The 27,904-nt window shown below is 39.8% G+C and overlaps 1 long non-coding RNA gene across 1 annotated transcript; it reads left to right on the top strand.

Moving 5' to 3' along the window:
* The first annotated feature begins 267 nt into the window (after window positions 1–267).
* Window positions 268–27,592, top strand: LOC120514859. Its single transcript, XR_005630528.1, has 3 exons — window positions 268–721; window positions 8,347–8,541; window positions 27,011–27,592. It is a non-coding gene; the product is annotated as an uncharacterized LOC120514859 (long non-coding RNA).
* The last annotated feature ends 312 nt before the right edge of the window (window positions 27,593–27,904 follow it).

Raw genomic sequence — 27,904 nt, 5'->3', positions numbered from 1 at the left:
AGTGGTTAGATGACAGATGCGCACATCAATTATACAACACAATACAGTTTATTTTTGTATAGCCCAAAATCACACAAGAATGCCACAGTGGGCTTTAAAAGGTCCTGCCACTTGACAGCCTCCCCCAGCCTTGACTCTCTAAGAAGACAAGAAAAAAAATGGAAGAAATCTCGAGAATGGCAATTCGAAGAGAGACCCCCTTTCCATTTAGGTTGGGTGTACAGTGGGTGTCAAATCATAGAATCAGTTTTTCTTAAACTTCACCTCACAGAGTTAAATTCCATGTTACATGGCTCCTTCCAACCTCAGTCGTGTCAGCTTTAGACCAAGAAAACACTCTTTTAATTTATGTCAAGTCTGCTGTCATAATGCCACCTTCCAGGAATGTATTCTTTACCTGGAGCTTGCTCCATCCACTCTTCTCTTTTCTCCACATAGTTCCTGAATCAGGCTGTGTACTACAGTAACTACTTTAAGTTGTGTGAAAAGCATTGTAAAAACATTCCTGATAATTTTATAAATAGCTTTGCCTAAGCGACATCGCCTGAGGGGTGGGGTGATTGTGGCTATTGTGTTGTGACATTTTAGATTCATGCAGCATTTTGCAGAGTAACAGCGCGGTGCCTGCTGATCTTCTTCTTTTCTATCCGACTCATCACTTCCCAACTCGTGTTGTCACATTGCTTTCGTTTTGATTGATGGCCGAATGAGACAGAAGCAGGTGACTAGATTACTGTATTTTTTTTTCATTTCGAGTGTTTAAAAAATGAGCAAAATTAGTTTAGCGAGAGCTTCTTATTCTTATTGTCAGTAAGTATCCATTATATTGCCCAGCCTTGGACTTGGTGTTTTATATGTTAGAGATTTTTATTTTGACTTATACAGAACTATGTTATTAAAATTATATATTATTTGCCATTGTGTTTATTTTAAAATCTTGCTTGCTATATTATAGTTCTATAGTACTTAATCCAGACAGGCTTCACTCCGTGTTGGTGCTTTAACATGCTGTGTTAAAAAACAGACACTGATTACTTCTAAAACTCTTTCGCTCCACTATTTACAAGGTTATCTCAGTTAACATTTGGATAATTTAAGTCCCCCATGACTATAATACCTCCCTGTAAACTTGCCTTTATGATATTACTAAAAAGATGTGTGTTGAAATTACTGTCTGCATTGGGTGGACTATAACACACTCCTAAAATAAGACCTCTTTCTCTAATGCTTTTCAGGGGAAGCCACATATCATCATTAAGATGGGGCTCATCATGTAGTTCAGGGGACCTCAATCACAGTCCTGGAGGGCCGCAGTGTCCTAATTGCTGTTAATGATAGTTGGTGATAAACTCTATGCCTTGTTGGTGCTTTCATTCATCAAACATAAAGTTTAGTTCCTTTGTCGATCAGGGGTCTTCAGTTACAGTCCTGGAGGTCTGCTGTGCCTGCAGGTTTTCACTTTTACCAATTTCTTCATTAGATCCCTTTTATTTACTACAAAAGCAATACATTTTTGTTCTTAATTTGAGTTCTCTTGCCTGTTACCATTCAGAACCCTTAATTGCCTATTTTAGATTTTAGCAGCTGCATTTAAGTTTTAATTGTTGCCTGTATTCTTAATCAGAAATTAGTTAATAACGAGAGGCAGATAACCAATAAACCAGCAACTCTCCAGCTCATGTGCTTACCATGAAGTATCTGAGATAAAAAAAAAAATTTAGAAATTAATAAATAGAGGGGAATTGGAAGGACCAGTAAGTTTAAATCTCTTCTGGTCCACAAAACACGAGGATAATGTTCTCACAGAAGGAAACTCTACAGTGTAATTTAAATTGCTCTTAGATGAACGCAAGCCAAATAATTTAATACCAAAATTCATTATCAGCATGAACTGCTTTTTGATTAGGAAACGAGTTGGGATAAAAACCCGCAGCCACTGCGGCCCTCCAGGACTGTGAGTGAGGACCCCTGATCTAATTGAAGAAGACTTGTGTACTTCTGACATTAAGTTAAGTTATTTTAATGCGTTACTCATTTTAGTTTTACATTTAAATTATGGGTTAGAATTTACATTACTGTTTATTTTATTTCTACACCGTTGTTTGTTCCTTCATGTACAGTTTTAACCCTGACCTTTCCTAAACTCCCTACATTCCCTAGTTTAAACAGTCCTCAACTAACCTAATTATACATTTAACCATAAGCCTTAAAATGTTCGGTGCATAAACAGACCCATAATATTTAATGTTATCTTCTAAAAGTACGTTCCCCTTTCACGTGAAAATAAATATCATATCCAGAACACTTAATTTTATGTCTAAAATGTATACGGAAAACTTGAAATAGCAGAAACACAAGCTTCAATAACTTTCATAATGCAACACCGCTGTGAAGACAGGCCATCACGGACACACTACAAAATAATTAATTTGTAATATATTACTCACGTTGCCTTCTTTAATATAAACCTCAACATTACTTCGAAGCTTTTGTCCAGCCAACTGTTCAGCAGTTCTCGTGTGCCAAAAATGACCAAAATATAAAACTGTTAGTGAATTTTAAAATTCTCTTACTACTGTGGTGCATTGCCACCTACTGACTATGAGTGAAATGGCTGTTTAAAAGGTTAATGCATTTCTAATCAGCTTATCAAGCATCAGGCAGAAGACGGAACCAACACCAGGACAGGCTGCCAGAGCACCACAAAGCGGGCACACAGACACCAATTTAGCCTCACCAATTCATTTACCTTGCATGTGTTTGGACTGCAGAAAGAAACCTGCACAATAAAAATAATATACTGACTGGTTTACTGAAACTGGCAATCTGGGCATCGCCTTTGTCTTCTACAACTCCCCTTGTCAGCTCTTTTAAATCTTTCATTAAACATGTTGTCAGGGATGCCAGGGGCAATGACCCTGGATCACATGGGGGCCGCCTTCCTGGTTGCTCTGGGGGCCACGGGTTGAGGGCATGGAAGCCCCACCCTGTAGGGGCACGTGGTCACCACCAGGAGGCGCCCCAATGCCTTGGGGACCTGTTACCTCAGCACTTCCACCACACCAGGAAGTTCTGGGGGGAAGAATTAAGAGGACGCCCACTTCCGGTCCTCCAAGGTGTCCCGGCTGGGTCTGGAGTTCAGTTACCAGGGTATTTAACACAGCATTTATGTCCTGCCCATCTGTCATCTTCGGGTTTCTATCCTGCCAATCTGTGAAGAAAGCAAGTGAGACAGGATAAACTTTTGGGGTTTCCGCTCCGGTTTACTGCAACAAAACGAGTAATATCTCCATAGTACAACAAATGGTCACAACGGACAAAGAAACAATCAAATGAGGGAACATTTATACAGGGGGACAGGAAATTGAACAGAAATGGTGAGATAGATGATGGGTGATGGAAGCATGGCGTCTTTCATTCACATCATGCTTTATTACGGCGGCGAGTCCTTGTTCTGGCTGATGAGATAAAAAGAGAAAGGTTAGTGCGCCGCCGCTGTCCCTCGGCATGGGTTGACGCGATAAGTTCTGAGTCTTTAAACTGCTCCCCATGCGCTCGTGCGTGACAATGCATACACACTCGTCTATTAAGAAGACTAACAGAATGTCAGGTTATATAGTGCCTTGATGTGTGGAGTCACAGGAGGTTCTGTGTGCAGTTTGGTTCTCCAGGCTGCAAAAAGGACATAACAGCACAAGAAAAGGTCCAGAGAAGAGCAACTAGGCTGATTCCAGGGCTACAGGGAATGAACAAAGAGGAATGACAGAAAGAGCCGAGCCTTAAGGAGATTAAATAGTGACCTGAGTGAAGTGTTTAAAATGTTGAAGGGAATTAGTCCAGTGGATTAAGACTTTAAAATGAGTTCAGCAAGAACACGGGGACACAGCTGGAAACTTGTTAAGGGGAAATTTCACACAAACATTAGGAAGTTTATCTTTACACAAAGAACGATAGACACTTGGAATAAGCGACCAAGTAGTGTGGTAGACAGTAAGACTGTAAGGACTTTCAAATCTCGACTTGATGTTATTTTAGAAGAAATAAGTGGATAGGACCAACAAGCTTTATTGAACAGAATGGCCCATTGCTTTTGTTTTAATTGATTTCCGAAAGAGACAGACTCAGGTGAATGGATTACTGTATTTTTTTTTTAGCATTCCGAGTATTTAACTAATGAGCAAAATTAGTTTAGCGAGAGCTTCTTATTCTTATTTTCAGTAAGAATCCATTATACTGCCCAGCCTTGGACTTGGTATTTAATTTGTTAAAGATTTTTATTTTGACTTATACATAACTATGTTAATAAAGTTATATATTATTTGCCATTATGCTTATTTTAAAACCTTGTTTGCTATATTTTAGTTCTATAGTACTAAATCCAGACAGGCTTCACTCCGTGTTGGTGCTTTAACATGCTGTGTTAAAAAACAGTCACTGATTACTTCTAAAAACTCTTGTGCTCCCTTATTTGCAAGGTTATCCCAGTTAATATTTGGATAATTTAAGTCCCCCATGGCTATAATATCTCCCTGTAATCTTTTCCTTTTTAATATTACTAACAAGATGAGTGTTGAAATTACTGTCTGCATTGGGTGGTCTATAACACACTCCAAAAATAAGACCTCTTTCCCTAATGCTTTTCAGGGGAAGCCACATATCATCATTTAGATGGGGCTCATTTGTAGTTCAGGGGTCCTCAATCACGGTCCTGGAGGGCCGCAGTGTCCTAATTAGAACTTAGTCATTGTTGATAATGATAGTTGGTGTTTAACTCTATGCCTTGTTAGTGATTCCTTCCCTCCATTATCCAACCCGTTGTATCCTAACTACAGGGTCACGAGGGTCTGCTGGAGCCAATCCCAGCCAACACAGGGTGCAAGGCAGGAACAAACCCCGGGCAGGATGCCAACCCACCACAGGGCACACACACAACCACACACTAGGGCCAATGTAAGATCGCCAATGCACCTAACCTGCATGTCTTTAGACTGTGGGAGGAAACCGGAGCGACCCGGAGGAAACCCACGCAGACAAGGGGAGAACATGCAAGCGAACCCGAGTCTCCTAACTGCGAGGCAGCAGCGCTACCCACTGTGCCACCTTGTTGGTGCTTTCATTCATCAAATATAAAGTTTAGTTCCTTTGTAGATCAGAGGTCCTCAGTTACAGTCCTGGAGGTCTGCTGTGCTTGCAGTTTTTCACTTTTACCAATTTCTTCATTAGACCCCCTTTTATTTACTACTAAAGCAATACTTTTTTGGGCTTAATTTGAGTTCTCTTGCCAATTGCCATTCAGAACACTTAATTGCCTATTTTAGATTTTAGCAGCTGCATTTAAGTTTTAATTGTTGCCTGTATTCTTAATCAGACATTAGTTAATAATGAGAGGCAGATAACCAATAAACCAGCAGCTCTCTCTGTCTCTGAGATAAAAAAAATGTTTAGAAATTAATAAATAGAGGGGAATTGGAAGGACCAGTAAATTTAAATCTCTTCTGGTCCACAAAACATGATGATAATGTTCTCACAGAAGGAAACTCTACAGTGCAATTCAGACATCTCTTAGATAAATGCAAACGTTAACAAGCCAAACAGTTCAATACCAAGTTTCATTATCAGCATGGACTGTCTTCTAATTAGGAAACTACTTGGAATAAAAACCTGCAGCCATTGCGGCCCTCCAGGACTGTGATTGAGGACCCCTGATCTAGGTGAAGAAGACTTGCATAATTCTGAATTTAAGTTAAGCTCTTTTAATGCGTTACTCATTTTAGTTTTACATTTAAATTCTGGGTTTGAATTTACATTACTATTTATTTTTATTTCTACACCGTTTGTTCCTTCATGTACAGTTTTAACCCTTACCTTTCCTTAACTCCCTGTATTCCCTAGTTTAACAGTCCTCAACTAACCTACTCATACATCTAATCATATGCCTTAAAATGTTTGGTGCGTAAAAAGACCCATAATATTTAATGTTATCTTCTAAAAGTTCATTCCCCTTTCACAGGAAAATAGATATCATATGCACAACACTTAATTTAATATCTAAAATGTTTACGGAAAACTTAAAAGAACAGAAACACAAGCTTCAATAACTTTCATAATGCATCACTGCTGTGAAGACCCGCCATCACGGACAAACTACAAAAATAATTCATTTGTAATATATGACTCACGTTGCCTTCTTTAATATAATCCTCAATATTACTTGAAAGCCTTCGCCCAGCCAACTGTTCAGCAGTTCTCGTGTGCCAAAAATGATCAAAATGTAAAACTGTGCATGAATTTTAAAATTCTCTTACTACTGTGGTGCATTGCCACCTACTGACTATGAGTGAAATGGCTGTTTAAAAGGGTAATGCATTTCTAATAAGCTTATCAAACATCAGGCAGAACCAACACCAGGAGAGGCTGCCAGAGCACCACAAGGCGGGCACACAGACACCAATTTATCCTCACCAATTCATTTACCTTAAGTAACCTGCACAATAAAAATATACTGACTGGTTTACTGAAACTGGCAATCTGGGCATCGCCTTTGTCTTCTACGACTCCCCTTGTCAGCTGTTTTAAATCTTTCATTAAACATGTGCTTCCTCTTTGCCACCTTTCATCAAAATATGCTTCAAAATTGATGCTCTCCATTTCCCAGAATGCTCTCTATTTCCCTACTTTGACAGAGGACAACAGGAAAGTCCACTTTGTATCTAAGAAAAAAATGACAACATTGCAATTTTTTTCTTATTTGGTTTCTTTGTGCTTCAGATAATTTCTTGAGTGATCTTAACAGACAAGCAAGCGTGCAAACACAGTATAGTTAATAGTAAATACTAAATACACTGAATACTTACTTGTTGAACACTACAGCCAGATCTATGAGTTGCAGTACGTTTTTCCACAGTGAAAATATTAAAGAAGTCCAAAAGCCAACAGATCGGTACCTAAGACAGTTTTTTTTTATTTTTCTCTGTAATTTCTTCCATGCTGGTTGCTTTATGTGCATTGATTCATTTAAACACCCTGTTTCAATGGCCCACAGAAATACAGCTGGATGAATCGTGTGGTACTTCAGGCACTCATTTTGGAGGGATGGTGTTATTGTGATCAATGCAGGCACGGCACACATCCATCCAATCATCCATTATCCAGCCCGCTATATCCTAACACAGGGTCACGGGGGTCTGCTGAAGCCAATCCCAACCAGTACAGGGCGCAAGACATTAAGCTCATTAAGTTTGCATTCTGTTAGCATCTGCAAAGCTTCACACATTTTTGCATACCATACTTCACATCTGCTACTATAATAGATCTCTAGTTTATCCGTCATAAAGTAAATTACAGATAATCATGGGCGATCCTCAGTTTATTACTATTAATGTCCTTTATGGATATACAGTTGCTCATACCTTTCTGTATGATGGCTTTTTAAATCTGACCCTGTTTGCTGCTCCAAAGCTGTAACAGAAAAGAGACCTTGCTACCAGTTGGCTTTCCTGAGCCTTTACATGCAAAATGGGGATGAAGTCATACGACATACTTAGCTCCAGCAATTATTTATATCTATGACCACTCGTCCATTAAGAAGGCTCACAGAATGTCAGGTTATATAGCGCCTTGATCTGTGGAGTACAAGTCACAGGAGGTTCTGCTCAAGCTTTATAACACACTGGTGAGGCCTCATCTGGAGTCCTGTGTGCAGTTTGGGTCTCCAGGCCAAAAAGAGGACATAGCAGCACAAGAAAAGGTCCAGAGAAGAGCGACTAGGCTGATTCCAGGGCCACATGGGATGAGTTATGAGGAAAGATTAAAAGAGCTGAGCCTTTACAGTTTAAATAAAAGAAGATTAAGAGGTGACCTGATTGAAGTGTTTAAAATTATGAAGGGGATTAGTCCAGTGGATCGGGACAGTGACTTTAAAATGAGCTCATCAAGAACACGGGGACACAGTTGGAAACTTGTTAAGGGTAAATTTCGCACAAACATTAAGAAGTTTTTCTTTACACGAAGACACTTGAAATAAGCGACCAAGTAGTGTGGTAGACAATAAGTGTTTAAGGACTTTCAAAAGTTGACTTGATTTTTTTCTGGAAGAAATAAGTGGATAGGACTGGCAAGCTTTCTTGGTCAGAATGGCCTGTTCTCTTCTAGATTGTTTTAATTTTCTAATGTATTATTTAGTGATCAGTTTTGAAGCTTGTGCTGTGATTAGACATTCTTGAAGAATATTGACCCATCTCAGACTAAGTAAGCTTGGAGACTGATAAATTAATTTGGTTTTTAGGAAAAGCTGGGCACATAATGAAAAGTATCAATTCCTCTTTATTCTCTTCTTTGCTCTTTTAGGTGGCTCGCTATCATTAAAAGGACTGCTTCCCGTTGCTGTACTAGATAGCATTCTCTCTAGGACACTGCATGCTCGCTTGCTGTTTTTATACAGTAGGTACCCTGCTGCTGGTGAGAGAAGGAATGCCAGCTCACTGAATGTGGGACTCATCCCTAGCTGATACCACTGATCTGCACTGTTTGAACATATCTGAAGTGAGTAACATTTACAAAAAAAATGCCAATGACACTCATTTCAGTCTGATGTTGCTTAACGATTTCAGTTATTTTTTATTTAGTTTGCATGAGGATGTACTTTACTCTGTGCTCTGCCCCTTTAAATCTGGAGGATTGTGCAACTGGACATCATTACTCGAGAGAGGGCAACACTCTTTTTATTGTTGTCAAGTCTGCTGTCATAATGCCACCTTTCAGGAATGTATTCTTTACCTGGAGTTTGTTCCTTCCACTCTTCTCTTTTCTCCACATAGTTACTGAAACAGGCTGTGCCCCACAGTAACTACTTTAAGTTGTGTGAAAAACATCGTTAAATCATTCCCGGTGATTTTATAAATGGCTTTGTCTAAGTGACATTGTCAGAGGGGTGTGATGATTGTGGCTATTGTGTTGTGACATTTTAGATTCATGCAGCATGGTGCTTGCTGATCTCCTTCTTTTGGATCCGACTCATCACTTCCTGACTAGTGTTATCACATGACTGTCCCATTACTTTTGTTTTGAGTGATTTCCGAAAGAGACAGACTCAGGTGACTGGATTGATGTATTTGTTTAGCATTCCGAGTGTTTAAAAAATGAGCAAAATTAGTTTAGCGAGAGCTTCTTATTCTTATTGTCAGTAAGTATCCATTATATTGCCCAGCCTTGGACTTGGTGTTTTATATGTTAGAGATTTTTATTTTGACTTATACAGAACTATGTCATTAAAATGATATATTATTTGCCATTATGTTTATTTTAAAACCTTGTTTGCTATATTTTAGTTCTATAGTACTAAATCCAGACAGGTTTCACCCCGTGTTGGTGCTTTAACATGCTGTGCTAAAAAACAGTCACTGATTACTTCTAAAAACTCTTGTGCTCCCTTAATTGCAAGGTTATCCCAGTTAATATTTGGATAATTTAAGTCCCCCATGACTATAATATCTCCCTGTAATCTTTTCCTTTTTAATATTACTAACAAGATGAGTGTTGAAATTACTGTCTGCATTGGGTGGTTTATAACACACTCCTAAAATAAGACCTCTTTCTCTAATGCTTTTCAGGGGAAGCCACATATTATCATTTAGATGGGGCTCATCATGTAGTTTAGGGGTCCTCAATCACGGTCCTGGAGGGCCGCAGTGTCCTAATTAGAACTTAGTCCTTGTTGATAATGATAGTTGGTGTTTAACTCTATGCCTTTTAGAGATTCCTTCTCTCCATTATCCAACCCGCTGTATCCTAACTACAGGGTCACGATGGTCTGCTGGAGCCAATCCCAGCCAACACAGGGTGCAAGGCAGGATGCCAACCCACCACAGGGCACACACACAACCACACACTAGGGCCAATGTAAGATCGCCAATGCACCTAACCTGCATGATTTAGACTGTGGGAGGAAACCAATGCAGACTTGGGGAGAACATGCAAACTCCACGCAGGGAGGACCCGGGAGGCGAACCCGGGTCTCCTAACTGCAAGGCAGCAGCGCTACTCACTGCGCCACCGTGCCACCTTGTTGGTGCTTTCATTCATCAAATATAAAGTTTAGTTCCTTTGTAGATCAGAGGTCCTCAGTTACAGTCCTGGAGGTCTGCTGTGCTTGTTGTTTTTCACTTTTACCAATTTCTTCATTAGATCCCTTTTTTTTACTACTAGGTATAGCTTATGCCTATACTGGCAACACTGGGCACAAAGCAGGACTTCGCTCTAGAGTAAATGGGATATTAGTCAGTTACAGGACATAGTTACACACACACACACAGCCAAATTAATTCAAACCCAACCACTTTAGAGTTGAAAATTAACCTAGAACATAGCCTAGACATTGGATGATACATATAGACACTGGAGAACATGCAAAATTCATTTAGGTATTGCTAGATTCAAGTCCTAGACTCTTGGAGATGTGAAGCAGAAGTGATGACTTCTGGGTTATGATGTCTCCCAAATAAAGGAATACTATAGGGTAATCCAGATCTAATTATGCAATTTTAGTTACGCTATAACTTATTAAGTTTATTACATAGAAAATCACTCGAAAAATCCCAGACCATCAAGAAGTGTGCGAACTGGTGACATGAAGAATCGTCTTTGCGCCGAACTGGAATCATCTCCGCATAAATCAAAGTCATCCAGACGATCTGGATCTGCATAATTAGATCTGGACCACACTGTATATCTAAAATTCTATTGGGTCATCTCCTCGGATCTTACCTACCTTATTAAGAGATAAATTGAGCTTCTGTATGGGACTGTTGTCCTGGAGAGTTCCTTAGCACAAAGTTCCAAAAACTGTTGCAAAAAAATTCACAAGTTGCAGGATCAATAATCCTTCAGCTTGTAAAACATAATTGGCAGACAAAGGATCTTTATAAAATAAAAGATTTATTTTCCAAAATGTTCTGTAGCACAAGAATCTCGGAGGAGTGCAAAAGGCTCAGAAAAAATTATATTAAACAACAAAGGCAATCCAAGGCAAACAAGTCCCAAAAACACAAAGTCAAAAACAGCATAAGGTCTGAAATCCAAAAAATCAGCAATAGATAGGCTGCAATCTCAAGAATTCACCACTGCCAGTGTACCACAAGGAATTGTGTATTTCCTTAGTTTGTATATGGACAGGTGGCCCCGACTCTTTGGGAAACCACCCACAAAGCACAAGAAACATCAAAACATGGGCATGGATACATGGACGTAATAGTACACAAAAAAATAAAAATAATAATAAAAAAAAAGCAGAATAATAGAAATAATTAACAAAGGTAAAAATATTAACATAAACTAAAGAAAATAAATAAATAAATAAATAAATAAGGGATTTAAACATCAGCTTCTTCACAGCTGTGGCTCAGTAGTAAATACTCCCAGACTCTCTCTCTCTCTCTCTCTCTCTCTAAGGGCTGCCTGCCGTCTAGTGGATAAAAACAGATTTGTACTTCATTTTGCTTCATTTTTAATTCTTTGTAAATTGCATCATATTATAAACTTTGTGATGTCTTTATATTTGTAAAGAACATCTACCCACATTATTAGAATTGTAAAAAAATCATTACATTGAAGCACAAAGGCTTCCAACATTTTTACATGTAAGCAAGCAAACTCACATATTACTGTACATGCTTATTACACTTTTTTAGAAAATAAATCTCAGGTAATTTGTCATAATTTGACAATAATGCTTTATTGCATCTTCAAGCATCAAGACCTGATGTCGACAGGAATCTGATTAAAGAAACCATTGAGTCTTAATGTCTCTGAGACCATCACATTTTGAGAGTCCCAAGTCTTCATCACGGCCAGTCATGTAAGACTAACACAACGATTCACAAAGTTTTTACATTTAAAGACCATTTTTCCATTGTAGATGCCAGAGAGTAAGGATAGGCATCCTGGCTGGGATAAAGGAAAGATTCATGCTCAGCCTCAGTATCGGTTGAATGGGCTCATCGGGAGATTCCCCATACGGCTAGTGGCAGTGTTCTTCAGAGCTAAACCCAATCAGGGCACCTGCAGGGTGGCATGAGAGTTGGAGGCTGGAAATGCAGCCCTGTTGGGAGGACTGTCCTGGTTTCTGCATGGCCCAGGTTCCAAGGTTTAGTTTAAAAGGAAGCTTGCTGCTTCAGTTATATTGAGTCAGAGTAGGTAGACATTGGGCAACACTCTTTTTGGAGGAGGAAAAAGAAATTGTGATTGGTTCATTTTGCTGGTGTTTGTATGAAGCAGGCGTCTTGGAAAAAGTGACCAAATAGACAGTAGGACTTTAAGTACTTTCCAAACTTGAATTGATGTTATTTTAGAATACTTAAGTGGACAGGACTGATGAGCTTTGTTGGGCTGAATGGCCTGTTCTCATCTAAATTGTTCTAATGTTCTAAAAGTACTTAATAAATAAAAGTCTAAAATGCAGTTTACATAATTAAACTTCTTATATGAAAATTGTTATAACAGAACAAAGCACAAGGTTAAATGTTATATACAGTATATGATCTCATTAATCTTTTTAATAAAATCCCTTTGTGTGTCCAGGTGTCCGTGTGTGTGTCTTCTGGTGAAGTGCGCATGCGCGGGGTCTCACGTGTTCAGTCTTTCCGTGTGCATTCCCTGTGCAGAGAGAGAGAGAGAGAGACACACACACAGGCATGCAAGAGAGAGAGAGAGACACACACACAGGTGTGCGAGAGAGAGACACACACACATACACAGGCACGCGCGAGAGAGATAGAGACACACACACAAGCATGTAAGAGAGAGAGACACATACACACACAGGTGTGCGAGAGAGAGGCACACACAGGCGCGCGAGAGACACACACACACAGGTGCGCGAGAGACACAGACACACAGGCGCGCGAGAGACACACACACACAGGTGCGCGAGAGAGAGGCACACACACACACAGGCGCCCACGTGCATTGTTGCAATGTTACTTTTCTTGGTGGTTTATTAAATTACGGATTTTTCAGATGTTCATTTTTTTCCCTGTGCTTAAAACTCATTAAAAAAGTGTTTTTAGCGAGCGGTTCATAGCGCTATGGCGTGAACTCTTGCAGTGTTAGTTTTCTCTGCTGTTCACAGTTTTCTTAGTGTTATTCAATGTTTTTACATTTAGTTTACTATTACACTGTGCATTCAATGGTATAATTAACTATATTTGTGCTTAAAAACTTAAAACAATATATATTTACATACAGTTTGTATGGTCTGGAACGGATTAATTGTATTTACATACAATCCTTTGGGGGAAATTACTTCGGTTCACGACCAAATCGGGGTACAACCAGAGTTTTGGAACGGATTATGGTCGTGCACCGAGGTTCCACTGTATTACTGTCAGAGAAAATTACAGGCATTTTACGGAAATACAAACCAGTATTACTGAGAGAGAAAATTAAAGGCACACAATACAGTGACGCATATTACAGCCACATACAAGGTCCCTTGCCATTTAATATGGACTGTTCCTACTAATGTTTATGCACTACTTTTCTAGTGCCAGTTATTGTAACGGGCTTAATGTCTAGTCCTAATATAAAGTGGTTGTTCTAACATAACAGGCAAGCACTTTTTGCTTTGCACCCTCCCCCACCATAATCTATCATCTATGGAGAAGAAGCGAAAGTTTTAGATTCAAAATTTGAATCTTCAGTTTGTCAACGTATGTCAATGTTTTAGGGTCCCATGATACCAAAAAAAATCAATATTTTGATGATGGGTGTGTGTCTGTGTGTCACAGTTTCTTGAGGACGGTCTAGAGCTAAAATGACTGGATGGAAAAATACCAAACTCGAAACTTATTTCTGTTATGGAATTTCAGGATTATGTAAATCGGACGACTATATGTATGAAATGATGTCTGATGCCATGTCTGTAATGATGCCTGACACTTCTTCGTATACTTAATTATGAAAGGTGAAGTTGATGCTTTACAATTATGAGAAGCATTCAAAAGACCATTATCCGAAAAGTCAAATGAACAAACAGCTCTTTCAATCATCAAAGAATTGTTAGAAGCAGAAGATTTAATGATGCAACAATTTGGACTTCCACAAGAAATTAACGAATCAGAGATAAAGAAAGAGATAAAAGCAGATGAAGATGTAACAGTGGAAGACCATAGAAAAATATATCACAATTAAACAATGATTAAAGATCCATTTTTGACACAATTCAAAAAAGTCTCCTCAGAGAAATTAAACAGCTATTATTCTTCATAGATGGACCAGGTGGAACAGGAAAAACACTTTTGTATAAATATTTACTCCATTATTGCAAACAGCTATTAAAAAAACATTACATTGATAGCATGGACAGGTATAGCAGCAATTCTTCTTCCATATGGTAAAACAGCTCACAAAACATTTAACTTACCTTTAAATATCACAGACGAAAATGTTACATTGAACTGGGGGTTGGCGAGCGAAGTGATGTATTTTTCACCTGTACTGTATATAATGTCTTGATGGTGTAATGTATTGTATATTCAGTCAGTTATTTTCTAACTGGCTTACTCCTGAACAGGGTCACAGGGGATTGCTGGAAGCTTTCCCACCTAGCGTAGGGCACAAGGCAGGGACAAACCCTATACAGGGCACCAGCCCATTATAGATATTTTATATTGTGATGTTTAATTATTTTAATCCTGTTATGCGTATGGATGGAATACCAAGAAATTCAGAGTAACTATGTTGCCTGGCAATTCAATGGGTTATCTGTAAATCTTCACCTGTTTCTTTTTTAACTAAACTTGTAATTCCAAATTTCTACCCTATCAATGTATCAGCACCATCAGTGCACAAACCAGCACATTTAGTCCAAGATGAATTTTTATTTTTGTACATAACTATTTAAGGCTTTAAAAGTTTAATCACCGGTTTCAAGGCCTGGTACTTTGAGTAAAGCCATATCTACTTCACAAGCACAAAGCTTTTCAAAGTCAATGTCTTTAATGTACACTAGTGTGTCTGGTGCATTAGTGGACTCATCAGTTTGAACAGAAAACCACTTTGATTGTTTCATTTTTAATATCAATTGATTTTCTATGTCTAAAGACATAGCCTCCACCCCTCATGTAACTTTATTGTTTGAAAGGGGTTTGGATGTCATTTTTTCAGGAAGACTCTCTCCCACCATTTCATGAGTTATGTCAAGGACACATGGCAAATAAAATCTTTGCCTATAAAACCATACCAACTGCACTTCAGAACAGGCCCTCCACCTGAAGCTATGTATGTTCAGTACTTGGATGGGAGACCAACCAGGAAAAGCTTGGGTTGATGCTGGATGAGGTGCTGGTGAGGCCAGAAGGAGGCGTTTACCCCGTCATCTGAGAGTGGATCTCAGTACCCCAGTGTACTGACATGGACACCGTGCTTTGAAAATGTCACTGTCCTTCAGATGAGATGTAAAGCTCAAACTCTCTGTGGTCATAAAAGATCACTAGATATCCTTCGTAAAGAGCGGGTGTTTCCCGATGTTCTGGTTAAATTGCCTTCCATGGCCTGGTCATTCTGGCCCCCTAATCATCCATTCTATCTAATTGTCTCTCTCTCATCATTTCATCACCTAATTGCTAATATGTGGAGAGTGTACTGGTGCAAAAATGACCGCCATTGTAGCATCCAAGGGGATACTACACAATAGTGGTCGATGAAGTGGCTCTACACTAACTAAAGTGCTTTGAGTAGTGAGAAGAGTGCTATATAAATATAAAGAATTATTATTATTATTATTATTATTATTATTATTATTATTATTATTATTATTATTATTATTATTATTATTATTATCATTATTATTATTATTATGGTAAAAGGATTTTTGCTTGAGCAATTCTTAGAGATATAAAATAAGATTTTGTCATGCATACAAGCTGAAGGACCTCCTCACAGGCTCAGCCCAGGTATATAATAACCCACCAGGATGAGAGGTGCTCTATCGCTAACACTGCACTCTCCCTGTGAGGGTAACTAACACTGCCCCTTTTTAAGTTCAGCCGCTATAAAAACCCAGGCCTCCCTGAAAGAGGCATCATTACTGGCATGAGAGACCCGCTGGACAGAGCTCCGCTAGCACTGCGACAAAGGCTAAGGAGCACAACAAAACATCATTTGTTTAACCTTAATAACCCACATATCAGGAAGCACACGTCGAAAAGTGTTTTTTTTTTTTTATGTCTGTGGACAATAAATGGGATGATGCCCCAAATTTTCTTACTCAATGGAGCTATCATGGCTGCACTGGGTAGGAACACTTTTAGGCTAGCTTTATCATCGATTCAATAAGTTTCTATTACTTTCTTTCTTAATTTCAACTATTAAAAAGACTACAGACCTACCAACAAAATCATTGCATTTGGATTCAAATGGTGGAACAGTTTTGTAGTTTCTTTGTACCATTGCTTACATTTTCAGCACATATTACACACTGAAGTGGTTTAATATCAGTTTCTTCAATGCCTGTGAAACCATACTTAATTCATTCTGAACTGTATTAAATGCTTACAGCTTTGCTACATTTTTGCCCACTTGCAACTGATCTTGTCCACCTCAACAACAGTCTGATGACTCATCGTCATCAACAGGTTTTTGTTTCAAAAGTCCAAATAATTGTAACTGCTTACTAAACACTCACTACAGCAACAACAAAGTAAAACTTATTTCCATAGAACATTTTGAAACAGAGGATGAAGCTTGGGGCGGCACAGTGGTGCAGTGGGTAGCGCTGCTGCCTCGCATTTAGGAGACCTGGGTTCCCTTCCTGAGTCCTCCCTGCATGGAGTTTGCATGTTCTCCTCTGTCCAGGGTTTGTTTCCTGCTTTTGCGCCCTGTGTTGGCTGGGATTGGCTCCAGCAGACCCCCATGACCCTGTAGTTAGGGTATAGCGGGTTGGATAATGGATGGATATATGAAGAGTTAATTAATGTGGGAAACCAAATAAAGGCCAAGTTAACAACAAAATGTACACTGAAATATAAGATTTGGTTTAGGAAAAATACTGAGATGGTCAAGTAAAAAAAAAATGTACCAGTATATATAAAATGTACTGAAGGATGACTAAGAAATCAGCAGAAAATGTATGCATTGATTTGACACTGTATGTTAATTCAACAGTTTATATCCCTTGTTTCTCAGACCATGCTGACCCTGCTCTAACAGACTGAATGCTCCCTCCAAGGCATTTTGCCGAGGAGTCATTAAAAGATGCAATGAGCAGCTTTTCTCCTACCTGATTACTCAATTGCCCTGTTAGAGGATGTTTCTTTCTTTAATAAAATGTTAAATTTCTACCACAAAGTAAAATATACTGATACTTCATTTGTCCCCAAGGGGAAATTAAAACTTAACCTAGAGGGAGAGAAATATGTATGTTGGCTCTCTTAACAGTAAAACTATGGCAAAGAAACACAGTTGCCCTTCATAAAGTCCCTCTCTCCCTTCCTTTTATTCTGCTGGAATACATGCATACAGGATAAGTGTATTGAGAAGGATGGAGAATACATTGAGAAATGACAGAATCTACTGTATGACTGTATTGCCCAAACCAAATCTATCTATTATGCTCACATTATTTCTTCCAATAAAGGTAACACCGAGTCATTGTTTTCACTGCTTAATAATGTCACACAACCCCCAGTTTCTTTACCTTCTCACCTTTATTCAACTGATTTTTGCAATTCCCTTATCTCCATTTTTAATTAAATAAACCAGAAGATACACCAGTCTCTCTGTACAGATTCCTCCAGTATTTCATTTGACTTTCCCCCACCAACTCACCTATTGTCCTCTTTACAGCTTCCTACTTTCTCAGAAATCTCAGATCTTGTTTGTAAGTCTAAGCCACCCACCTGGTCAAAGCCTGCCTCCCCTTTCTGGTCCCCATTATCTCTGCTATAATCCACTCTTCTCTCACTACTGGTACCGTTCCTTCATCTTTTAAAACTTCTACAATAACACCAATACTGAAAAAACCTGGTGCCGATCCGACTAATTTCAGTAATTTTCGTCCTATTTCTAAACTACCCTTCATTTCCAAAATTCTTGAAAAAATAGTAGCTATTCAACTTCATTCTCATTTATCTCCAAATAATCTACATGAACAGTTCCAGTCTGGTTTTCGTCCCCCCTCCACAGTACAGAAACAGGACTAATTACTAATGACCTCCTCGTGGCAGCTGATTCTGGTTTAATTCCTATTCTCATCCTCCTTGATTCGAGTGCAGCCTTCGACACAATTTGTCACACTACTTCTCTCAATAGGTTATCTTCGCTTGGCGCTACCCACACTCCACTAGGTTGGTTCAGATCCTATCTCTAAGGTCGCACTCAGTTTGTTCAACTTAAAACTTTCACATCCCAACCCACCACTGTTACTTCAGGTGGGCTCTACCGTCGCTATTTACCTCCTTCCCCTTGGTAATATATTTCGTAAATATAACATTATCTTCTACTGTTATGCTGATGACCCCCAGCTCTACCTCACTAGCAAACCTACTTTTTCCTTTCCACCTTCCTCACTTATTGACTGCATAGCAGAAATCAAATCCTGGTTTTCTTCAAACTTTCTTAAATTAAATAACAAGTAACAAAACTGAGGTTCTCCTCATTTGTACAAAATCAACATTATCCAAAACTGATCATTTTTCCTTTGTTATTGATAATTCCTCTGTCTCCCCTTCCCCACAGGTGTCATCCTTGACAGTACTTTATCCTTTCAGTCCCACATCAACAACATCTCCCGGTCTGCATATTTCCACCTGCGTAACTTTAATCGTATTCACCCCTCCATCACTCCCCACACCACTGTTATCCTTGTTCATAGTCTTGTCACTTCTAGTCTGGATTATTGTAATTCCCTTTTCTTTGGTCTTTCTCACAAATCTCTTTAAAAGCTTGAACTGGTCCAGAATTCAGCTGCCCGATGCATCATTACTAGAACCCCCTCTATTCACCATATCACTCCCGTTTTGCAGCAGCTTCACTGTCTTCCAGTTAAGTTCCGAATTCAATTCAAAATTCTCCTACTAACTTTTAAGGCTCTCCACAACCTCGTCCCTCTGTATCTGTCTGACCTCCTCCATGTTGCCATTCCCTCCTGCACCCTTAGATCCTCTTCCTCCATCCAGTTGACTGTCCCCTTCGTCCTTCTTACCACCATTCAGTTGCTCTGCTACCCAGCTCTGGAACTCACTACCATCTGAACTTAGAAATATTGAATCATCTTCACTTTTTAAATCTAAACTTAAAACTCATTTCTTTTTCTCTTTGATTACAATTGCTCTGTCTGATTTTAATTTTTGTATTTTAGTTTTGTTTATAATCTGTGTTTTGTCTATTGCTCGGTGTCCTTGAGCGCCAACGCACAAATAAATTGTATTATTATTAATAATATTTTGTAAAGGTTTGTTCCATTTTTTGATAAGTCCCATTTTGTAACTTTAGCTTGACTCCCCTTCGTAATATGCCATCACTAAAAAGTAAATCAGAGCAAAATCAAAGCATTTAATACCAAATTGATAGTGCAGCCCCAGATCACCTAATAATTTGCCATGAAGCATACATAATCAAACCTTACACCTCATAACATTTTGTAAACACCCCTTTATGCTTAAAATGGGATACTCATATCACAGATGTTTAAATCAACAGATAGTTCCCAAACATTATCATTCTCCAAAAATTTTAAGAGATATCCTTTACCCTATATCTATATGTATATCTATATCCTATAACCATTTTGCCTTCTATCATCCCCCTGGAAACATTTGGATGGGAGATCATTGTAATGGATTGCACATATGTTCTGCCATCCTAGCAAGGATTGATAAAGGATTCATATTCATCCAGGAGGTCAGTGCAATGGAAGGGCCAGAAAAGATGAGCTCTGCTGAATATTTTCTCCCCTGGTACATTAGATGTATTATTCCCACACGAACACCCAGTGAGCATGCTGGGACCTGTAGTTCCATGGTGCAACCCTAAGGGGCAGTCGCTGAGGGAGCTCCCAGGATTCATAATCCCTACTCTCAAGGACTTCTGTTTGATCCAGCTGTGCTCTAGCTCCTGAAGTGCACCCGGATCATAGATAAAAAAAGCAGTCCGACCTCATCCAGGTGAGTTGGAGTCAGGTGTGGAGGAAGGACAAAGCTTGCTGGGAAGGTGTGGAGAAGAACAAAAGAGAGAGAACAATTGTGTTTGTGTTTATGTTATTGTTGAACCTGTTTGAACAGATAGATGTGAGAATAAACCCTTTTATTTAAACTGGGACTTGTGTCTGTGAGGTTGTGTTTGGGGTTTGGGGTGCTTCAATGCTCCCTAGGGGTCACATCATCTAGTTAAAAAGTTTGAGTTGCTGCTGGAATAAGCGTAGGTGAGGCCATCAGGGGGCACTTTCCTGTGGTCTGTATGTGGGTCCCAATGCCCCAGTACAGCAACAGGGACACTGTGCTTTAAAATCTGGCACCGTTGTTCAGATGAGATCTAAAACCGAGGTCCTGACTCTCTGTGGTCATAAAAGTTCCTAGAGCATCTTGTGAAAAGAGTAGGGTGTTCCCCAATGTCCTGGCTAATTTGCCTATCATGACTTTGCCAGTTCATTCTGGCTCCCTAATCATCCCCTGTCCCTAACTGGCTAATTATCTCACTCATCCCTGCACTCATAGGCTGCACTTTAGTAGAGGTTGAAGTGCTTCCCCACTGTCTATGTAAATTGCTTTTTAAATAGGTTACAAATGCTCTACATAAATGTAATTTATTGTTATTAATAATTATTATTATTAAATCCAAAGCAATTAAATATAGATGTACTGATTACTGCAATAACCAACAATATAAAACTAGCCTAAAGCTAAGAATCAGACTGTTGACACCACTTCTTGGAAGCTTGTATTGGTTTAATGAAGCTCACTGTTTTAAAGTTTGTGTCAAAGCTTTTCAGCCATGTGAGTGATGATGTCCGAAGCTTCAAACGTAACTGAAGCACCAGCAGCGCTCGGACTGCTTTGAAGTTTTGTGCTGTACCATATGCAATGAAAGTGGATGTGGAACTATGGCTCGCATCTTTTGCCCAGAAGATACTGAATTAAATTTGGAGCCCAGAAGTGTGGAACCTGTTATCCAACGATAAAATCATTCCCATGCTATACTTTTCTTCTGTTCCTGAATGTATAATATGTTGTTGATACTCTAACAGGGGTCATCAACGTCGGTTCTGTGGGCCCACTGTGGTTTCAGGTTTTTGTTCCAACCAGATTCCTAATCAGTGACAACACCTGATAACACCGATCTCAATTAATTAGCTGGTACTTTTTTTTCTCTTCTCTTATTCTACATTAAGAAAGTACCACAGCATGTTTTACATTTATAAGACATTTAGGAATATTTCCATTTTTGCTGGAGATTTAAATGCTTAACAACCTTTTGTTGATTTTATTATATTTTGCCCTTTCTCTGTGCAGTTTGCTCCCTTTATCGTATCTTAATAATGACAATTAAAAACGAGCAGAGCAGACAGCCAGGCAAACATGGAATCATGAAAGCTACAACTACTGCAGCATTAGACCCACTAATTAGACAATAATGGATTAATTAAACAATTAGAGCACCCGGCAAAAAATAGAATGAAAATCAAGATGAAAATATTGTTAAAAAGAAAAAAAATACATCATTCCCATTAACTGCTTGGTACATTTTAATATATATATATATATATATATATATATATATATATATATATATATATATATATATATTTTTTTTTACAAAACTTAGTTTTCTAATTTCTGCATTTGTCCCACAACACAGAGTCTGGCAAATAACAGTTCACTTAATTATCCCAGGTGTCCAATTAAAAATTTAAACTGATTAGAACAAAAACCTGCAGCCACAGCGGGACCCCAGAACTGATGTTGATGACCCCTGCTCTAGCCTACCATAGGCACATTACAAAATTCTTTCATGTGTGCCAGGTTCCACAAGCATACTCCATAAACCCTGTTAAGATTCTCTTTACCATTTAGGGCACTTATGGTTTGTAATGTATGATAGCATTTCTATCTAAATGCCCTGATCTATTTTTGTTGTTTACATCACTATGGTAACAACTATAGATGGGAAAATGATACCGAAGCGTCGAAGCTTTGTGTCAGTCAATCTGAAGCGTAGTGAGTCGAATCACTCTGTCGGAGCTTGTGTCAAAACACCGCTGTCACGTGACCCATGACATTTGATGCTTCGAACATCATCAGTGCTTCACAGTGCGCTTCACTGGTTTGTCAGCGTTTCGTCGGATTAACAGGCAGGCTATTTAAAATGCATCATTCTCATTCAACAATGTTGGGTTGTGAAGAGAGAGAGATTTGGAGAGCTTTGGTGACAGATGGCGACTAACAGCGGAAAACGGCGTTCAAAAGTTTTGGAGCACTCATACCACCGAATAAGGTAGAATATGTTATCTCCTTATGGTCTACATTTTATATTCTGATTAAAATCTTATTCTTACACTGTGTCACACACGTGTGAATAGGAGGCAGCTGAAGGGCTTGGAGATGAATGATAATACCAGGGGGTGGCGGGGTGCACTAACACTCTTTCTAAGTTCCCTGCAGACCTTTCCCGGAAAATCCCACCAGGAGCCACCGCTTCGACTCGGGACACCCCACTTCTGGTCCCGGCTACGAGGATGACATCACTTACAGTCTCGGGCCCAAGGACGACATCACTTTCGGTCCTGGCCCCAAGGAAGATATCACTTCCCCCAGACTTCCTATAAAGCCTCACACCTTTTCACTGGAATTCAGTTCTGTTTTGGACTTGGTCTTGTAAACTTGACTAAAACTGAAAAGCATTTACTTTTGAAGCCAGGATACTGAATTATAAAGGTGGCTGCCCCAAACCTTGCCATGTCTCTTGTCTCTTCTTATTACAACTGTTAAATGAAATTTAAAAATTATTGTGTCTCAATTCTACAATTCAGTGTAGGGGTGGTGTTTACTGTGCACGCAAGAGTTGTGTTACATCAACAACACGTCATCCATATGTGGTGTTATGGGTCCACAGCTCGCTGAGCAAAGGCCGTTTTTTAAATAAATGTGACCGCACTCGCGGCAGCTTAGTGAGGGGGCGTTGGGCCATAGCAAGCCAGAGGGCAATCTGCGGTGTGGGCATTTCTCACCTAGTGCGCAGGTGAGGAACTGCCCACATCCATGACTGTTCCCGTGGCTAATGTGCTGCAGCTACTATGGCCCCTCACAATATAAAATATGGGCGAGTCGGGCAGAGAGAGGTCAGAGAAAAAAAAAAAAAAAAAAAGGAAACGGAAAGAACGGAGGTTACAGGGAGCGAGAGAGCAAGCAAGTCAGTGCAGGAGAGCAAGCAAGCGAGTGGGCGTAGTTGTTGTTGTCGCTTCCGCTGAGCCAGCATGTAGCGGGAGTGACCAAAGAAGGAGACGGGTGACTCCGCATGGGGCCGCGGAAGGCAGCGGGAGTCAGGATTTGGGATGTGGTGTCCTCTACATGAGAGCCTTGGCCGTGAGAGGAATTCCCAAGTCTCGGTCTTGAGGGAGCAGAACCGAAGCCAGGGATCGGGACGCCACCAGATCTGTAGTGGTGTGAAGGTCAGCTGCAGGTAGAGTGGCTCCCCTGTTGCGAAGCCTGGACAGGGAGAAGCAGAGGAGTCACCAGTTAAAAGAAGGCACCGGGCTTGTTCTTGGTTTTAAAGTCTGCTTCCTAAGGAACGTTTTAACCTCGATTTTAAAGGATTGTTTTTTTTTTTGTGTATTTTTTAACCTCCACGTTTGTTTTTATGGATTATTTATTTAATGAAAAATTTTGAACTGCACAGCACTATTTATTAAACACTTTGTTTGTTTTGATCTTTTTGATAAAAGCAATTTGCACTTTTTGAACCATCCCCTTGCTCAATAGTTATTGCCTCAACTGTCTATCTCATCGGTGACATTACCAACGGTGTTGGTTTCAAGGGCTCCCGAACAGCGATGGGAGCATGGAGCTGAACCCGCATCGTCACACCATGGTGAGACGCCTACAGTGCATTCGTAAAGTATTTACAGCGCATCACTTTTTCCAAATTTTGTTATGTCACAGACTTATTCTAAAATGGATTAAATTCATTTTTTTCCTCAGAATTCTACACACAACACCCCATAATGACAACGTAAAAAAAGTTTACTTGAGGTTTTTGCAAATTTATTAAAAATACAAAAATTGAGAAAGCACATTACATAAGTATTCACAGCCTTTGCCATGAAGCTCAAAACTGAGCTCAGGTGCATCCTGTTTCCCCTGATCATCCTTGAGATGTTTCTGCAGCTTCATTGGAGTCCACCTGTGGTAATTTCAGATTGGACATGATTTGAAAAGGCACACACCTGTCTATAGAAGGTCCCACAGTTGACAGTTCATGTCAGAGCACAAACCAAGCATGAAGTCAAAGAAATTGTCTGTAGACCACTGAGACAGGATTGTCTCGAGGCACAAATCTGGGGAAGGTTACAGAAAAATTTCTGCTGCTTTGAAGGTCCCAATGAGCACAGTGGCTTCCATCATCCGTAAGTGGAAGAAGTTCGAAACCACCAGGACTCTTCCTAGAGCTGGCCGACCATCTAAACTGAGCAATCAGGGGTGAAGGGCCTTAGCCAGAGAGGTGACCAAGAACCCGATGGTCACTCTGTCAGAGCTCCAGAGGTCCTCTGTGGAGAGAGTAGAACCTTCCTGAAGGACAACCATCTCTGCAGCAATCCACCAATCAGGCCTGTATGGTAGAGTGGCCGGACAGAAGCCACTCCTTAGTAAAAGGCACGTGGCAACCCGCCTGGAGTTTGCCAAAAGGCACCTGAAGGACTCTCAGACCATGAGAAACAAAATTCTGTGGTCTGATGAGACAAAGATTGAACTCTTTGACCAGGCGTCACGTTAGGAGGAAACCAGGAACCGCTCATCACCAGGCCAATACCATCCCTACAGTGAAGCATGGTGGTGGCAGCATCATCCTGTGGGGGGCAGGAACTGGGAGACTAGTCAGGATAAAGGGAAAGATGACTGCAGCAATGTACAGAGACATCCTGGATGAAAACCTGCTCCAGAGCGCTCTTGACCTCAGACTTGGCGACGGTTCATCTTTCAGCAGGACAACAACCCTAAGCGCAAAGCCAAGATATCAAAGGAGTGGCTTCAGGACAACTCTGTGAATGTCCTTGAGTGGCCCAGCCAGAGCCCAGACTTGAATCCGATTGAACATCTCTGGAGAAACCAGACCAAAACCTAAATTTGCAAAAACCTCAAGTAAACTTTTTTCATGTTGTCATTATGGGGTGTTGTGTGTAGAATTCTGAGGAGAAAAATGAATTTAATCCATTTTGGAAAAAGGCTGTAACATAACAAAATGTGGAAAAAGTGTTGTGCTGTGAATGCTTTCCGGATGCACTGTATGTGCCAGGCATGATGATAGTCCTGTTGTTGCTGGAGACCCTGACATAAAGCTAATTATTTCTCCACAGTAGGATAAAATTAGTATATATGAATATATCTAACAATAAAAATATATATTAATAAAATGTTAAATTCATCAAAACATAAAGGAACCTAACAGATACATGACCTCATGTCCAGAACACAGAGGCTGGATGAGGTCTTAGTGGAAATGATAGTAAAGGATGGCCGTCCTTTTTCCATGGTTTTGGATGAAAGATTTAGACACTTTGTTAAAATCCTGGATCCATCTTACACCATTCCCAATAGAGAAGCTGTGAAGGCAATGGTGGGAGCAAGATATAACACCACCAGAAAGAAAGCAATGGCTGAAGTAAAGCAGGCTACAGCAGTTAACTTGACATCAGACATGTGGACATCCATTAACACGGATGCATATCTCCCTCTTACATACCACTATGTAACTGAGAGCCTATATTTGGCAACTTTACTTTTAGGGGTACAACACTTTCCCCTGACCCACTCAGCAGCTCGTATAGCCGAAGTTACTGCTAAGTTAATGGCTGAGTGGGAAATATCTGACAAAGTCAGTGGCATGGACACTGATGGGGGCACACGACATTGTAGCTGGTGTAAATCAGCTGAACATTAGACACATTTACTGCTTTGCACACATGCTAAACCTCATTGTGAGGAAATCCCTTTCCCAAACCCCAGAGATTGAAGATATGCTCAGCAGGGCCCGCAAAATTGTGGGACACTTCAAATCAAGCAAAACTGCGAAGGAAAAGATGTGTGCTATGCAATCTAATATGGGTATCCCTCAAATGAAGCTTGTACAAGTGGTGAGCACTTGATGAAACAGCACCTATGGGATGTTTCAATGCCTATATGAGCAGAGAGAACCACTGGGGGCAGCACTGGCATCTCTGAGCACTGACAGAACATCTTTCAGTGCTAAAGAGTAGGAGGCAATAAATCAATGTCTATCAGTTCTTAGGCCATTTAATCAGGCAACAGTAGAGCTCTCTGAGGAGAGGCGGGTGTCAGGGTCCAAGGCAATTCCCCTTATAAATGATTGCTAAGCATGTTATTGCAGGACAGTGTTCCCAAATGGGTCATGGAATCAGTGCTACACTAGCCATTATGTTAAAGATCAACAAAGATAACCTCGAAAAAGTCACATCCATGTCTTTGGCCACGATATTGGATCCTCATTTTAAAGAGGTTGAGTTTACCAACCCAAGTAATGCCCAGGCAGCTGGAGAAAGGCTGAAACGGGAGTGTGCTGGCCTTATGAGCCATGAGACCCCAGAAGTTGTTGACTTAACACAGCGAGCAACTACATCAGCCAGTGAAAACTACAACTTGTGGGCACTGTTGGACAGCCATGTAGAATCTCAATAACACATAAGTAGTGCATCTGCCAGCGCCACACTGTACGTTGTAGATTCACCCGATACTGCTGAAAGTTACATTATTCTTTTCCATCCTAAGTAACCTTTTTTACTGTCTCATAGGTACTGTATATGAGAGAGCCACACCTGGCAAGATCAGAGGACCCCCCACATACTGGGCAGCACTCAGGACACTTTATGCTACATTGTGGAAACTGGCCTCAAAATATCTATGCATTCCAGCATCATCGGTTGCATGTGAGAGAATATTTTCCAGAGCTTAGGAAGTGGTGAGCTGGAAGAGGAGCTGACTGAAGCCTGCCACGGCAGAAAATATATTATTTTTGAAAAAAACCTTTGAAGAAAAATCCTTTTGTCACCTCACTTCTGTTTATTAGCAATCCTTATGTACCATATTATTCACCTAAACAACTGGTAAATAAAACTTAACTTATAAAAAGAAACACAAAGACTAAACAAAACAAGACCTTTAGGTCTTCATCCAAACCCCATCACCACTTGTAAAGCTGCAGCAGGAAATATCTCTGGTAAGTCTTTTTAGTCCAGTGTTTCGGATTCAAACTTGTTTTTTTTTAAAAAAAAAAACAAAAAACTCTCTAAATCCTAAATCTGCCAAGTTATATTTATCCTTAAATTAAATCTGGAATTTGTCTTGTGTGTGGATGAGTGTGTTTGCACATTAAGTCTGCCATTATACTGCCATACTCTTAATTTAGAGATGCCACAGAACACTTACTGCTGGCACAGTGCCAAAGTCTCTTCTAAGAAATAAATTCATTATTTAATATTTGATTGTGTATTCATTAAATAGTATAAATAGACAAGGACCTTAGCAGAATATAATAAACACAGATTTTTCTGATTTTTTTACTGGTGACATGAGACTGAAACAGTGAGTGCTGCTTCACTTGCACTCTTGTCAGTGTGTCTTGAACTCAGTTAACCACCAGATGTCACTGTTCATACTGGGGCTGAGGCTTCAAAGCTTTAAATCTT

Source organism: Polypterus senegalus, chromosome 1 (assembly GCF_016835505.1).
Source record: "Polypterus senegalus isolate Bchr_013 chromosome 1, ASM1683550v1, whole genome shotgun sequence".
Lineage (NCBI taxonomy): Eukaryota > Metazoa > Chordata > Cladistia > Polypteriformes > Polypteridae > Polypterus > Polypterus senegalus.
Note: the sequence above shows the minus strand (reverse complement) of the source record. Positions and strands in the feature narration are given on the sequence as shown.